Source organism: Tribolium castaneum, chromosome 5, assembly GCF_031307605.1.
Source record: "Tribolium castaneum strain GA2 chromosome 5, icTriCast1.1, whole genome shotgun sequence".
NCBI classification, from domain to species: domain Eukaryota; kingdom Metazoa; phylum Arthropoda; class Insecta; order Coleoptera; family Tenebrionidae; genus Tribolium; species Tribolium castaneum.
In genome coordinates this window covers 8,283,901-8,299,079 of record NC_087398.1, presented here as the reverse complement: position 1 = coordinate 8,299,079, position 15,179 = coordinate 8,283,901, and the positions used below count along the sequence as shown (strand labels likewise).

Genomic DNA, 15,179 nt, shown 5'->3' with positions numbered 1-15,179 from the left:
TAGCATCTTAAACTTATTATAGCTCAGCTACGAATTTTTTAGATTAATAAAAAATAATGAGGTTTATTTCTTTAGTTCCATATGTTTCAAAAATTTGATGTAAAACACAATTTGAAATTGTGAATTAATTATTTTGTTGCTATGATTTATTAGATTTAATTAAATCACAAACATGTAAAATGAGGATTATCAAAACTACAACGCGATATTGTTTTCCAAACTAAACATTTTGAATACGTACTTATATTTACGAACAGAATTATATATTTAACTAAATACGTAAATAAATTATTAACTGATTTAATTGTTGTACTGTACATATTTAATTAAAGAAAATCACGCAAATAGCTTAGCTGGGAAGTGTCTTTTCAAGTGTAAATCATCTATTTAAGGCCTAGAATAAACTGTGTGATGTTCAAAGATAAATATAACACTTTTAATAAATAGATTAACCTTTTAAACGTTGTAAATGTGAACAGATACGGCCGCAAAAATGATAACAAATCTCTTCTCTCTCGTGATATTTATACGCGAGCTTTATGCTGTATACTGTTTGATAAATGAGAAGCTCCACTTGAGAATATCATGTGTATGAAGTTTGAACTTCCTATGGTCCTTAAACACAACATCAAAACAAGCAGTTAAGCTGGTGCATTATTATACATTATTAATTCTGTTTACAAAACCGATTACAACAGTATTTATTTTAAATAAATTATTATTTTACTGGACCGCCGTGCGTTTTATTGTCTTTCAATTCGTTTTAATTCTACAGTTCTTAATTTCCAATTTTTAAATTATTTCATGGTAAAATTCAAATTAATCTCACTGTTCCGTAACTGATTTGCTGAAGCTTATTTTATAACGAAAACTTTGATTAGAATTAAAGCCCAGATCATGCTTTAATAACCAACAATCTTCAGCCTTTTCCCTCTTTATCATCCTTAAGGAACTGTATGTAGAATACCAATATCGTCTAATAAATGTCGTTAGTGTAACAGTCTTATTATTATAAAAACTTTTTTGTCAAACACTCACATTAAAAAAACTACAGAACGAAATAAAACTAAAAAAGAATCTTCTTGTCTAACTTTTCTCGTCCAGCTTTTTTTTAAGTTCTTGTCATCTAAGCTTGAAACTTATCATTCTTTTTTGTATGTTTTCTCCTCTAACTTGAACGAAACTGTGAGTTTTTCGCCCCGGTTTGTGTTCACTTCGCACAAAAGATTTAAATCTCCGGCTAGTCCGTCAGTGTCCTTGAAAGCGAGCCATCACCAAGAACTGGTGTTTAAAGGCCCAGCAATTAACCCATCACGCGTCTTGAGCACTTTCCGCTACTTCTTGTGCGTCCTACCACAAACCATTTCATCGACCACGTTGGGTCAGCCAGTCGTGGAGAGAGTAAAGCAGTCTCTTGAACACTGGCTTGGGTTTAAGAAGTCCTGAGACGGCGTCAGGTCGTGCGTGTCTAGACCCATATGGTCGTCGTTTTCCAAACATTTCCAAACGTGATGTTTGATGCCGTCTAAATGACCACTAACGTGATTTATTTATGGACGTTTTTGTGGATGCAAATACGATCTACGTGTAAACAATGCAAATTGTAGTGATAAATCTTGATTGCGGTGGTATCGCATTATGTGGAAAGTGTGGGAAGGCATGTGTTGGGATTATAGTCGGTTCTGAGTGGTGTGTTGTTTAATTTTGGGCCTGATTCGGGTGCTGCACTTTGGTCTTATTTCGAAAGTACAATTCTATTTTATGGATGGGGGAAGTACAGCAAGCGTCGGGGGAGTCCAGGAGGTATGTTAAAAGGAGTGAAATCAAACTGCAGCGCAAGACTATCAAATTAAGCGAATGTTTGCCTTTCATTCGAATCAACTAACACACAAACACGTGTTCAAAAATGTATCAATTACGATTTCATGCTCTCAGTCCAAGCTTTTCTTAATGATGGGCTAAAATGTTCTGAATACAAACATAATTGGTGCAGTCAGTAGGATTTGTAAATCTATTTTACATTTTGTAAATAAATATGAGGAAAATTTTATTTCCTCGATCTTTTCTAACAAAAGGAATCGTAAAACTATTCTGTTCTAGCAAACAAGAGGCACCTTTAGCGAAGGTTTTTAAAGACAATTTTTAAAGGCTAGATTCGTCTTTGAAACAGCCACACTGAAGGGAAAATTGTATTCGATAAATAGGGACAATACGTAATAAAATCCACGTTTTGGCTTGACAAGATTATTTTCCCCCTTGATAACCTGTTTTTCCAGCAATTTATTTTATTTGTAGTTTAAAGTAAAACAGCAAAAATGATATAAACGGCAGTAAATCTGTTACGCATCTGTTGCGTGGCTCAAACTTGTCCAATTAAAGCATTTGCAAGCTCTTATTTGCCAAGAAAATATTTTTAAATAATGTTTTTCGCCTTGAAGAAGGTGCTGACTTTTTAATTCTTTGTTGGTGTTTATTTGTTCGTGGAAAGTCAGGAAAATATGAGCGAATTTTGCTGATGGAAAAAGTTATAGGAAATTAGTTCAGCAAACGAGATTCAGATAATTATTGCGAAAATAAAGCTTAGTATTTTAAGCATTAATAAAAAATATGAAACAATTATGAACATGATGAATAAAAAACAGGGTGTATAATTTAATTCAAGATAGGATATTTAAAGGATCTGTCTTTTGGACAGGGAAAGAAATGGCTCTATTTAACTCCAAAATATGCATATTGTTCAATTAATATTGTTAATACATTTTGCATATATAGAGTTCTCTCTGTATTGAACTAGGAATTTGTAGCATAATCCAAACTACTACATGTTGAATAAGTGACCACAGTGCTAACAGAGGCACTATTGAACGTAACCACTTGCATAATTCGAACTTATTCATTAATATGCATTTCTGTGTATGCAACATTTGCCTAAAAATATTTCAGGGATAGAAAATTTGTTACTAAACTGTAGTCTGGCGGGTTTGTATAAATTTTTGTTACGTAGTCGTGCATTAGTTTTTTCCAAATTTAAAGTCCTTTTTACGGCTATGAGAATTTATGGGCTAATATTTCGATATTTGTCTGGTGTTAAAAAGGTCAAATGTGAAGCAGCAAGGGTGAATGTTTTTCAGGAAAATAAAGTATGTGGTAAGGTTAGCACTAATTTTGAATAATGGTGGCTGATATAAAGTTTTACGAGACAGGAACATCGGCTTGAAATTTTCTTGACTGTCGTCTTCCGATAATTTTTAATCAAAAATATGTAAACATAAATAACAGCCGACATTTGCGGATTTAAAAGCATTGCAGTAGATTTTTTACAACAATTTGTGTTCACGTAATGTTTCATTAGGTTTGATAAAGTTGCTTTCAGCTGGTGGAAAGTAAGACGACAATGTGTGTTCAGACAAAGGGACATTAAGCGCAGTTCGTCATTTTCATTCGCACGATTTAGGTAATTCCCACAGTGTCCGAAGTTGTGAAATGACAAGAATCCACGTCCAAATGCTTTATGTAGATCAAAAACATAAAATCTTATTTTATAACGCTCTAGCTTTAGACACTTTGGGCTAATATGTAACGTGACTCGGGATGAAATTTACATAGAAATGTTTGAAACACAACTTTGTGAGAGTGGCACTTAATTATTTCCAACAATAAGAAAAAAAAATTATGCAGAAAAGAGACAATAAAATAAACTTATCGGTGGTTTTAATTCATTTTTTCTAAATAGCGAACTGCTTCCTGCTGAAATCACCTCATGGGAAAACAAGGACCAAATTTATTTTCCCACAAACTCATTTATGTGAGAAGTAAAAAGACGCAAAAGAAGAAGAACAAACAATTTTGTTTGCCACTGCTGTGCTATCAGACGGAAATCTGCAACAAAGAATAAGAAAATATTTTTCGTTTCATATGCACTGCTTTTTGCAATTCTTGTATTTCCTGGTTTAAGGAAAGACGTTGAATGCATTCCTGATCTGCATGCAACAATCCTATTGTCACTACTGTGTATGGTATTGACCAATCAAGTGTAACAAACTATTGGCTGAATAATAGGCCAGGAAGAAGAATCAAAATTCTCAAGCGAAAAAATAACTGTATTTTCTGCAACAACAATAATTCTTATCAGAGTGGAATAAATTGCAATTTATTATTTAATTGTCGCAGTATTGTAGCATGAGTTACAGTTAACTGTTTGGTGCAAAGAAGTGTAAAAATATAATAAGATTTTTCCAAGTCCGTACAATGCAACAATTTAAAGATGTTGGCAATAAAACGTGATTAATACAATAGTTTTAATAATTGCGGAGTCAAGGTAAACCACATATTGCGAAGAAAAATTCCGCCTTTGCTAATATTTCTCGCAATGACAGTATTCTCCACATTTTCCTTACGCTGACGTTTCGGGCCCCGAGTTTTCCGTGAAAACAGGTGTAAACACATGCCAAGCATGGAAATTTGTTGGCATCAAACGAGTTTTAACCGTGGATAAACAAATACGTGAAGATGTTTAAATAGGCGTATGTTATCTCCTGGGCCTTTTTATGGCTGGGTGAGGGTTTGTTTAATTTGTGCAATTAACGGTTAAGACATTCGGGCGTTATTTGTGTTTTATCCCCCGAGGCGAAATCGAGACCCATTCACCTGCTTCCAGTTTACAGTTATTAAATTCGAGCTACAGGTTTCAGTTTATTTCGCTGTTTGTAACTGTCGTTAAAGTCCTTAAATAAATCGACGAGTGAATGGTCATTTGAGTCGACGAGAGTATTTTCAATAAATTAATAAAACGTCTGCATCGCAAAGATAAATCAAAAGTCCCTGCGCGCCCAAGTTCAGAGCTTTGTCATCTCGCAACGAGAAAATGCTCCAACATGAACAAGTGGAAAATAAATGTCTTGTTAGTTTTTATAAAAGCAGGACTTGATGGTCGGCTAACAATAAAACTTTGTCTAAATTTTTCGTCTGGGTTTTTTACACGACGCACGGGGGTAATTAAAGTCGACCCGAGGACAAATCCAAAGAATGAATTGTGTACAAAAAGGCTTTGTTCAGCTACGACGCTGCTGTAATCTACAACAAAATCGCGAATTTTGTTTACTGTGCTCGCCGTCTGCAGTTTTAATCACAACTTTGTTGAATTGCGGGATTAGTATTTATTTTTAGAATTTGAATAAATAGATTATTTTTTTCCGAACGTACTTTCCTTTCAACCCACCACAATTCTTTCGCCTGAGCGCACTCTTCTAATATTTTTTCCCCGTTTAACCTTATTTAATTCTCCCGACCATCAACTTGCTTCATAAGCCATTCTCCAACCTTTCGCTGTCTGCTCTGAAAACTCCCTTTTTGCAGCGACCCGTTTTTTGGCTTTTTGGGACACTTTAACTAATTGAGAATTATAAAATTAGAATCTCTAATTTAAATTGTCTGCTAGACTCTGTCGTATTATTTTATTATTGATACAGAAAAGGACCAGCATGGCATTTGACCTGAAAATGTTTGATTGAATTAGACCATGACTATGAAACTAAATTGGCAAAAATTCTTTTGTTGTAGTAACTTATTCTATTTTCCAACAATAGGAGACACTTTTTAGGTAACAGATTTGCAAAACTGCAATCTTGGTATTTTTTGCCATGAAAGGCCAGAGTGACGACGATTTTGGCCGGATTTGTTTACGCCTGCCTTCCACTCCTATAAAACTTTATGTTTAAAGGATGTATTGGCTCTGATAGGGGGTTATTTTATTGTCTGTTGGTTCTTATGCTCATCCGGCTGATCCAGGTCGATGCTCCTGCGATCGCCTTGTGAGTAGGAAAGTAGTGACACTTAAATTACCAAATGTACTTTATACTGCCATCATCTTCGCCTAAATAAACCCGTACGTGGATCTAGCAGTAGTTGTAGTACCATATTTGTAGTCCAACTGGTCGAACCACTGCAGTGATGACGCTTTTGTGGGTATTTCGATCTGCAGACATCTGCTGTCTATTTTCGATAAATCTTATAAACAAAAAGACGTCTTCAATTTAAATCATCGATACTAGAGACGTGGTGACAACATGCGCACCTAAAGCACGTCCAACGAACGTGAGGAGCTTTGCTATGAGACAAGGGAAGCTTCTTTTTTACGAATTCATGCTTTTATGTTCTCTAGGAACGATTATGATTACAGGCTTCAAGCGACGCTGGAAAACGTTTTCCCTGATTACTTTTGCTTGAAGCTTTTCACTGCTGATATGCGTCAATTAATGAGTAACGACCTGTAAAACCCAATAAATTATTATCGCACTTTAATGTCCATTGCTGATCGGAGTAGAGTAAGATCTTGGGAGTTAAATCAAGCGTTTAATTTATATCGCGGCTTGCATACTTTTTCCATCTGGTATAAGATTCCATTTGATTAAATTACAATAGAACACTTATCTCTAAACTTGTTACGGTTATATCCGGTCATTACTTGCTTCACTTGCTTTAAATACCACCATTTATTCTTTTATCATCTTTGAGCTGCTTCGCCCTAATTTCTTGGCGGAATTGCCGTGTAAGAAGTCGCATTCAAGTTGTACATACACATCTTAATAACATTAAACTTTCATGCAACTGCGATATTTCAACCAAAGTGCGCACATACAGACATTTAAATGACTAATTGCCAAAGCGTGCGACATATCCATTATTCCCTGTTTTAATCACTATTTCAAATGTTGGTAAAATTCTCAATTTGTCCACGCGCACCGAGAATGATTTAAAGTGAGGTAAATTTTCCAGCGTGTACTATAAATTTTTGCATTACATTTTATCTCATATTTTCTCTCTAGATTTATGTTTGGTTTTTGGAATACAACAAAAAGCGAAACCATTTGTTACTGGATAAGGATAGAAAAATGTGAAAATGTCATTTAAATAATTCTCGTCTCAGAAACAACTTTCTTGGCAATATCTTCGGTTTTTTATCTGCAAAGGGAGAAATCACGGTTTCACTAATTCCAATCACCGTAAAATGGAAAGTCTTTAAAATGAACGCACACACAGTTCAAAAAAGTTTTGCGCTAAACCCGCATTCTGGACTCCCAGAGGATTAGACGTTGTAAAAATATTTGTTTACCCTCACTTTACGACGATAATATCGTCCCACACACCGCAAATTTGAAGCGATTTGCTTCAGAACTTTGACTCTACTTTGATTTTCATTGCACTTCTCCGACTGTCTCTAATTGCAATTCGGTTAGCAATCGCCCTCTAATTGTCCATTAATGACGTTTCAGCTTGCACATCAATCTAATTTAGCAGCTGATTGAAATTGTAAGTAGTTTAACATTGATTAGTAATTGAGATTTTCCAGTTACGATTTTCTTTACCAAAGCCAGATTCTAGCATAATAAAAGTTGCATTAACTAAAGCAGAAAGAGTGAAACGGCAAAAATGTAAAGCATGTTAGTTTGATTGATCACCGAGAGTATTTGATTGCTTGTGTCATATTCTATTTTATGATGTAAAGTGATTAATAGTGTCCATTAATGATAATGAACTAATAATAACTAATCCAGCACATGATCCTGTAAAATCAATATGTACCTTCGCTCTAACTGAAAAATACTCATTTTTGAAGTTGCGAAACAATATAATTATTTAAATTTAACACAAAAATTTAAATTTGTAAAGACCAAACAATTGACTCGTAATTGCAACAGTTTTATTCAGTTTGGAGGTAAAATCGTAAATTGATGAATGATGAAGTAATCAGTGTAATCACAGAATAGTAATTTCTCGGTGTGATTACTTCCAGAGTAATAAACTATGCATATTGTGCTCATATCTCATAATTTTATCAAAACTACAGGATGATTAATACATATAATAAAACTACGAGACCGACAAACTTGAAAATGAATTAGAAAATTTTTTTTTTGAATCTGGTATTTATTTTGCGACTGTTGCCAGGCTCGTAGTTACAGGGGAACCACTCTGTACTTAAGATTAATGGTTGTAAAATCGCTATTAATAAATAATTTGGTCCAAATTCGGGCATTAGGAGGCAGAATTATGGAAATACCTGAGCGAAGGAGAAAATTAATTCAAGTGCCCGTCGTATGTAGCAATGTGTCTGAAGGCACATGCATGTAGTGGGTGTGCTATGAGCGTAATTTGCAATGTATGGCCCTGGTATTAGTGATACTGGAGAGACGGTTGGCGCCATATTAAATATTAAAGCTAGAATGTGCCCGTTTCAGTTTAATTGCGTAGACATTTCAGTGCGGAGATAAATTGCCCTATGAGTTTAAAATTTAAATTATTAGGCGGCTGATACATCAAGGTGAGTCGTAAGATCGATTAAAAAAGCGCCCGATGTTTGCGAATTTACTTAAGTTAATTAATATTTCTGCGAGCTACCATAAGACAAATAACCCGGTGCGAAAATTAAATTTGTTAAAATTTACAAAGATTAAATTACTCTCAACTAGACATCGCTATCGATTATTCATTAAGGGTGTTTTCAGCGGCAGGTCTCGTAGCACACGAGTTTAATGTCGCTTCGTACCCCACTGACAAAATGTAAAAACTTTCATAAAAATTCTCGGCTCGCGAATTTGCCACTCACTTGGCTTTAAAGATTCGAAAAACTGGCGGAAATATTTATCAACCTGGATATTGATTGCGATAACAATGTTGCACGTAGGTGGTTGTTAATTATAGGACGCACGGGCAAGATTTATGAGATTATTGAGATTTTCAATATTTCTTTGTTCTCGTTCGTTTTAACAAGCTCATCTCAATCAGGTATTTTTAGAATAAAAATGTTGAGTTTCGGGATAATAATAAATACCTGAGGAGCGAGAAAATCTGACTGGGAAGTCTGGAAGTTTCAACTAATAGTTGCTCATTACGGGCTTGAGAAATTGTTTCGCAGCTGGATAACTTTGGAGAATTGTTTCGTAGCCAGGTGGCAACTTGTAGGTGGATGAAAAATACGAAAAAATCTGCATAAACAGAGAATTATTGTAGTGGAAATAATATGCTTGTAACAGTAATAATAATTTTTAGTGAGTGAGCACAACTGGTGTGTGAGCATTGATTTACTAAACACCACCTCTTAAAACATTAACGTTTCAAACAACCGTGCATGAATGTTCAAAAGTGTTACAGTTTTTGAAACGCGAATACCGACATGTCGCCGCTATTTGTCACATAACAGGAGGTGTTTGCGCTGAAAAATACAATTGTTTACATGATATGTTAAGAAAATTACGTTTTAAAATTAAAGGAGACTTAATAGGGAAAACTTCCTTAATGACAACTGTTGCTGTTTCAATTCCACTGCTAGTGTATTAAAAGATCAAGTGACTTTGTATTGGATAACCGTCATAATTAGATTAAATTACACCAATTACAAAGAGGTCTTTATTTTTCAAATATTGGAAGAAATAGTTTAATCGAAAGTAGGTGTACCCGAGGAGTTCGTCATTTAATTAAGGGCGTTCCTGGCTGTAAGTTATAAATCTAATTACAAGCTTACTGTATTTAACGATGTTGGCGGTAGTGGTGTTGCTTACCGTCCGGAACCAACCAATAGATCAACAAGTTAATAAAATTAGTTACACTGTCATAGTCTAGCACGGGTCAATATTTATCTTCAGCAAGTCTGTGTATTGTTTAATTGTTGAAACGCAGAATTTTGGTAAAGCACCGTTAGTTCATTTTTCACTCCCGACTTTGATCGATTCAGAATTATATTGGAGACCGCACTCGCAGTCACGAAACGAGAAATGCATATTTTAATGTTTGTTGAAACCATCACAATTCATTATCTTGTTCTATTGTTATTCAAGTTCCTGAATTCCATTGTCACAAATACGTGAAGGTTCGATAACGTAGCGGAGAGTTGGAACTCTCGTATGGCATGCAGGGATTACACAAATACTTAGCTGTGTATTAAATTAATTATTCCAAGTTTTGAATTACCCACCTAATCCATCATTTTGCGCTTATTTAAGGCCTCACTTGTGCGTTCTTGCGCATTTTCGCCAGCAGCACGTAATAATGTTAAATTATGTGCATAAAATTTTGTTCGTTATAAATTTCCAAGATGTAGATGAAATGGAAAAAGATTCTGTGTAAGTGGATTGATTGTATTAGGCGACGCGTTTTGGGAAAATATCCCAACTCACCCCACTTATGATGAATTGCCATTTCCGAGATTTAGATCAACTGGGAATGTGAACTTCCGATTGGAAAGCAATTTATGAATTTGGGTTCAGCTTGTTAGGGGATTTTTGTGCGATGCCCAGTTTGGATTATCTACCCATTACGAAGAAAATCAAGTATTACATCTATCGTACGATTAATTAAAAGGGCCAAAGCTAAGAAGTCTTTTTTGATTTTAGTTTAGTACTTTTTTGCGATTACGTGCTTAAGTCAGAATAATGTAACACCATTTTGTTCCTGTAAATCATATTTTTGATTGTGTGGTTTGTTTTTAGGTATGTATTCAATTCTGCATACTAAACAAACTTCACGCAACGCAAATTGGTTTAGTTCCGAAATGCAAATGGTTAACAGAGTTTAGTGCGTTTATTTCATACATGAAATTTCTGTTGTGAAATCAGATAATCTATATTTGTTTGTAAAAAGCACAAGAAGGCATCATAACGAGGAGATAAATATCGAACTAATTAATTTTTACGTGTCAGTATTCTCTGTGGACTCCCCGGGAAGTAAAAATTGATTAGGATTTAAAATACTCAAAATAAAAGTAAATTTAATGATCATTTGAAGCTCTGTTGCTCCAGAGGATTACGCTTTAATTTATAATGTAGGGGAAAGTCGACTCAGTTAGCGTGCTGGCCAAGTTTGCCGGTCGTTCATCAATTTAATTTATTAATCGATTTGAGGGGAATTTCGGAGGTCAAATGACATGTCTGTGCCATTTTTGATATTTAAGATACGAGAGTTTTATTGACGTTTTTTCTCTTCGGAATATTCTATTTCATTTTTACGGTTATGACTTGACATTTAGATATATCAGTGCCGAACAGGATGATTGTAAAACATAACATCCAACTGGATTGTTATTTTCTATTGTAAAGTGCATAAATTCAGTAAATTAAACACACTTTTTTCAAATTAAATAAACCGCCTGTCTAAAAGTAAATATTTATAACAAAAGCTGCGAAGACCTATTTCTGCAGCCAGCAGGTTACGCAAACACTCCACTGTTTCAAACCTGAAAAAACATTATTTGTGTTTCATGTGTCTGATAGTTTGCTTTTCTGATTAAGGGCACGAATAAATATCGCTCGGGAAATTCTTATGCAAGTCCAATTTCAACTTATAATTATATTTACTGTCCCAAACGTTGACCCAGTTTTTCAGTGTTTGTGTAAGGGTGTGAAAAAGGAAACTTTCCTGACACTGGCACAATATAAACCAATTTTAAAGTTTACGGCCTTTATTAAATGCCAAATCGCATTGGAAAACGTTATTTTGTGTTACGAGATCATCGATCATAAAGTCAGCGCCTCCATTTTATCTCCTCTGCGTCAGTAAAGACTTTAGAGAAAAATTTTGTTAATTTCTTCGATTATTGGAGAGAAAAACAGTTCTTTGTACTTCCTCAGCATTTGGATTTATTTATGGAAGATAATAAAACGTTGTGCCGCTTTATAGGGCAAGGACGGCACGTGCTTGCCTGAGATACCTACGCTAGATTTAATTAGCAGAAATCCACAATGAGAGACAACTTTTCTTTATTTTGCAGTGCTCTCAGGTTAATCCAGTGAAAATGTGGCGAGCTGATTGTGATTTGATTGGATTTTTCTCTTCAAACTAGTGTGTTAACACAAAAGTGGAGCTAAGTTTAGGAACGTCTTTATCAGCTCGCTAAATTTAGCAATATTCTGGTGGTGGCAGTTCACACTGGAACGAGCATTAATAATTTATTCTGCAATATGGAACGCTGGCTGCCTGGGAATGTTTATTGTTTTAATTTAGTAAACATCGCAAATATATGCTGATGGAGTCTGGCTTGATGCACCTTCTTCTGCAATAAACGACTTAATAAAACGTCAAGATTTCGAATTCTGTTCGAAATTAGTTCGGCCCTTTTATATTAAAAACGATATTTTTGAAATGGCAGGAATAAATAAGTTTTGTCAATAACAGCGCCACCGGACGACAGCGTATCTATAAAACATGAGCAGTTTCTTTTCGTCCGTCAGCTTCAGATCTGATAATTTAGTGTTAGTTGATGTCTATTTTAGGAGTAGGTTTTATAGCTGTTTGCATAAATTTGCATACATCTGCGCGACTCTCTGTCTAATTCTGGAGAGACTTTGTATAATAATTCGGTTCGCAATTAACGGTAAAATTAGCGGGTTCTATTTTGGGAATTCCCAAAAGTGCAATGGTTAAACATTTGGATTTGCAATTTTTGCAGACTACTAGTCTTGCTCCAAGAAAATGTTTAATTGCTCAGTGTTTTTTGTGCTACATACAAACCACAGCCAGGGTTAGTTTTTGTTGGCCTATCTATTTGTGACGACTCCCCTGAGTAGGTAATGATCTCGATAAGCAAACGCCGGTTTCCGAGAATGCTGAGTCAAACAAGCATCGCAAAATTGTTCACTGACCCCAACATCTGCACGTGGAATATGCATATTTGTAAGAGAAACGCGTTAAAAGTAAGCAAGTTTGCGCGGTCGAGTGGGTGTAAAAATGGTGGATGCGCCAGGCTAATTGCAAATAAACGTCGCTCTTTCTTGTTGCGAATAGTTTTGTAGTCTAAGCTTGAGCACTTATTAATTTGCTGCAGATTCCGCGAGTTTAAAAATCCCTTTTTAAATGAAATAACTTTCTTATTTGGGGTTTTATATCAGGGAGCAGAATGCAATTTAATGAGAAAATTTTACAAATCCCACTTTAATTAAAATAGAAAGTCAGTGTTGTAAACTGAAGCACATTGAACAGCGCAAGGAAGCGCTCTCGGCTTTAAACGATTCCTTTCTCGTCCTTTAATGGGTCAAGGTTTCGCCGATTGGAAACAAATCACGTTCCGGAATGAAAGCCTCTTTGTGGCTTGTTATCTTTGCGTTTCGATATTTTTGACGCTTGTTTCCAAGCGGAGGCAGGAAATGTGCTGCAGTAAACCGTATTTTTAATTAAGGGTGTGGCGATTTCAAGTCGCAGGTTCGTTGCCAAATCATTGGTGAAATTAACCATCTGTACGCGACTTTAAATCGATTTTCAATTACCCACTTCTATTTCGAGCACAAGAATGTTCGTTTCGTACAAACCTGGAGCGATTTAACTGTCATAATCATAATACATAGCCCGCAGGGAAGCAGCAGATCAAAAATTACAGAAATTGCTATAAATTTCGTTTTACTAGAATTTTACGACAAAAGCTGTGTAAATATATATATGAATTTCTAACAATTTTTTTCACAAGTTATTTAACACTTTTTTCTCTTTGGAGATGTGAAGTTTGGGCGAACAAAAGTTGGATTAAATTCAACCACCCACCTGCTGTTTGTAGGTTTAGTAATTTACATTTCGTTTACCTAGAAAGTGTTTCTTCATTTGCATTTTAAGCATCTTATTTGCGCATTTGGACGATGATGTTACAATTACTTAGATTCGTTTATTTAATAGAATACGTGTTACGAAATGCTTATGTCGAAAAAAGAAGAATACGTAATTAGAAAATATCGGCCACGTCGTTGTATTGTAGCACTTGAGACAGAATTCAAAATGGAATCAAACGGAGGACATACAATTATGCAAAGATGTATGAAAGGATCGATCGATACTAGAAAAGCAATGAATATATAACAAGGATGCACCAAGTTGGGAACACCGAGTATCCAGAACAAGATATTTAAGTTTTAAACCATGTATTGATTTGATGTTGGAAAATGCAGCGCTTTCCACAATAAAACTAAATTGCTTCGTAAAAAATGCAGCAGTGTGGGAGGATTTTATCTCATTAAATGCGTTGTACATTTCCTTAATTTTTTGATTGAAGAAACAAAATCAATTTTTTTGACTAATATTTGAATCCAAACCAGTGACTCCCGTTTGAATTATTACGAAATAAAATTACGTGACGTAAAATAAGCACAGTTGGGTGGATCTGATTTAAAAAGTTTTTCTAATTTGAAACGGAATTCTTTGGCCAACATTTGTAAAAGTCAAAAATGGAAGTAATTGTGTGCGTGGGAGTTGCGTAACAATTCTTTGTTTGCTGCACATCTACCACTTATTAATTAAAAAATTCACCTTTTTATCGTTTCGTTTTCCCCGAAGCGACATTCCTATCTGTACCACCGCATATTTACAATTTCAAGAAACGTATATCGTAACTTGTAAGACTTAGATCGCAATGCAGCAAGAGCGGGGAAAACTCTCCACCAAAGTATTGTCGAGAATTACAACCTCGCCGTTGTTTTATTCGAGGCAAGGGAAACTGGTGTGTGATAAAAACCAGATTATTTGTACTTCATAACTTGCTCTCTTTTTCTTATTCCCTGTTGTCAACACTGGCGAAAATCTAATACCAACAAAGTATTTTCTCCAGCATGCTATAAATTTCATGCAAATCGATGAGCTTTATGCACATAAATAAGCGCAATATAATTGAAAGTTTCGGTATAATGTTATAAGACATGAATTATTAAATTTAAGTCTCAATAAAAAGTCTTCCATGGGCCAAAATTTAGTTCTGGAGGAAAATGGTTTGTTGATCGGGTGGTCTCCGGGGAAACAATGCATTTTTAATAGCACGGTAACTTTCCCTATCGATCTAAACGAGCGTCATTATGGCCGGAGGGCTACCACAGCCCCAACGCTGATTACTTTCTTGAGTAGCAGCACCTTGATGACGTATGAGAGGTGTAGGTGTGCTGTACTTGTGTGGTAATAGTCGTTGTGTTTGCCTCGAAGTGGAGTGCCACTCTGATAATAAGTTTGTTGGGCTTGAGACGTTCTTTAAGATAATACAGCATCAACTAATATCAGCCACAAACTCGCTAGAGGAAGATAAAAGGTCGGTGGATTAATTTTGCTGTGTTAACGTTGGACGGGTTTTCGCGATTTTCTTTTTGTTATGGAAATTCGGACGGATCAGATGGACGGATAAAAGCATCTGGCGGTGCGTTTTTGTTTCATGTTAGAGCCAT

The 15,179-nt window shown here is 35.2% G+C and overlaps 1 protein-coding gene across 1 annotated transcript in view; it reads left to right on the top strand.

Annotated features, from left to right (window-relative positions):
- The first annotated feature begins 1,207 nt into the window (after positions 1 to 1,207).
- LOC660083 (uncharacterized protein) overlaps positions 1,208 to 15,179 on the top strand; it is a 38,133-nt gene continuing 24,161 nt past the window's right edge. The window contains exon 1 of the mRNA XM_008202221.3: positions 1,208 to 1,803. The gene's annotated coding sequence lies outside the window, so the exon portion shown is untranslated. The remainder of the gene's footprint in view (positions 1,804 to 15,179) is intronic.